The sequence below is a fragment of the Monopterus albus genome, unplaced genomic scaffold (genome assembly GCF_001952655.1).
Source record: "Monopterus albus unplaced genomic scaffold, M_albus_1.0 scaffold2355.1, whole genome shotgun sequence".
NCBI lineage: Eukaryota > Metazoa > Chordata > Actinopteri > Synbranchiformes > Synbranchidae > Monopterus > Monopterus albus.
Window position 1 is genome coordinate 1 of NW_018130229.1, and position 2,001 is coordinate 2,001.

At 37.4% G+C, this 2,001-nt stretch overlaps 1 long non-coding RNA gene across 1 annotated transcript; it reads right to left on the bottom strand.

Annotated features, from left to right (window-relative positions):
- Positions 1-1,221: 1,221 nt before the first annotated feature.
- On the bottom strand, positions 1,222-1,609 carry LOC109953973 (uncharacterized). Its single transcript, XR_002274008.1, has 2 exons — positions 1,495-1,609; positions 1,222-1,400 (listed from the first exon to the last, which is right to left on the bottom strand). It is a non-coding gene; the product is annotated as an uncharacterized LOC109953973 (long non-coding RNA).
- Between the last annotated feature and the right edge of the window lie 392 nt (positions 1,610-2,001).

Here is a 2,001-nt window from a genome sequence, read left to right on the forward strand (position 1 = left end):
TCAAAAATGAAACCCTCTGCACATCCATAGTCCACCCACAGTACATAGGTGATTTCAGATTATACCTGAATCTTTTATTAGTTTTGTTGCACCTGTTAGGGTGTGACAATTTAAAACATTATCATTTTCATTAGCTCACAAAGTTTGAGGTTTGTAATTGATGTAATTCCCAACATAGCTTCACACAACTTCAGTAAAACACCTGTGGGAAGGGCCCTGACAGAGCCATAGGATGGACAATATGGACAAGAACATTTTGACAAAGTAAGACTCTGGTGCTCAAAAGTGGCTGTAACATTAGGTCTTGTTTGTTGTTTATTTTCTAGTTAGGTGAAAGCTTCTATTAACAGATTTTCCTTACATTTGGTGGAAAGTTGGGCCATAGACCAAAGAACATGGCAGATCCAGGAATTGTTTATGGGATTCCTTTATGTAAACAGAGAAGGCTTTTTTAATTCTTCACTTATACTGAACTTACTTAAATAAGGCAGGCTGGTAATCTCGTGATTGTCTATCTCTGAGTGTATTTTATGTAGATCTGGATTTAGATAGTTGCACATGCATGCTTTAGAATGGGACTACATTCTTCTGCTGCTAATATGCTGTTGACCTGATTAGGTCCTACACATCCTCATTTTTATCTGTTCATATTCTTATATTGGCTGTACAATTCTTGTGTTATTTATGTAAATAATGTGCCTTTTAAGCTGAGAGCTGCTGGAAGAAATGTCGTTGTGCTATGCGTAATGACAAAGATTCTTGACTCTTGATTTATACTGAACCAATCAGTAAAATGTTCATAAACAATGCATTTGTGTTCTACCTGAAATATTTTACTTCTTACTTTACTTCTTTACAGATATATGGATATTTGAACATGTGAGCCATGGTATGCAACCCCACTTAAGAAAATATTGTCACATTATCAATAGAAATGGTCTGTGCCCCTAAATCACTAGCCATTACTGTCCACAGAATAAAGACCAAGACAAAAACTGATCTCTAAATGACACCAAGTCTTCCAAAATCTACACTTATGTCATAACCTTCAACAGTCAACACTGAGTTAAGGGGGAACACAGGCTTAACAAGACTAAATAGGTGAATTATTGACATGTCACTTATTTGTCCCATGGAAAAAATATTATGTGGAAACACTAAGTATATTTCTTGTCTCTATAGCACTTCATAGTAAAAATTATGTTGAACTTTTAGTTCAGATTTTTTTTTTATGTAACAGTGATTTCTTGTTGCAAAGTAGATGAAGCCACTGAGTTTGGGAAAATGATAGGACACAAAAAGACTTTGCAAGTTCTGAAGATTTCTGATGAATTCTCCTTCAAGTACAGCGGTAGGCCAGCCAGGGCTGCTGTTCTAGCTGCACTGATATTGTTTTTGTCCTGTTGCACCAACAAAGACAAGGTATGTATAGGGGTGTGTTAAGGCCCACTGCTCACATTCAGTATAAATGTAATGCATTAAACATATGCATACCTGCTCTTCATATGCCATCAGAAGTTCTCCCATCTTCTCACCCCAAATGCTAGTCGTCCTCTTTCTATAGAGCTTTAGTAGCTGAGTGTATTTGTCAAGAGCAGCAAAGAAGGAACGTGGTAGATTCTGATTGGTGATCCTGTGGAATTCACTGTAGAGATGAAAAATAAAAACACAGTTGACAAAAGCACCTCCATAATTTGTTTTTGTATCTGCAAGAATTTAAATAAAAGGAAAAAAATAGGACTTTCAGACAAACAGACATACGTTTTCAACTATTCATTTCAACCTCTTTATTCAGAATTACGACTGAGAATGTGTGTGTGTGTGTGTCAACTTCTAAGTGTGTAAGAATGTGATGACTGAGGGGGACACGGCGCCTTAACTTCATCTGCCCATTGAAAACAGCTGGAGAGCGGTGCATGACACAAGCTAGCAGCCTAAGCCTCTGGAAGAAAACTGCTCGTGTGGCACAAACGCTTTCTGGCCAGCACACAACAAATTGCG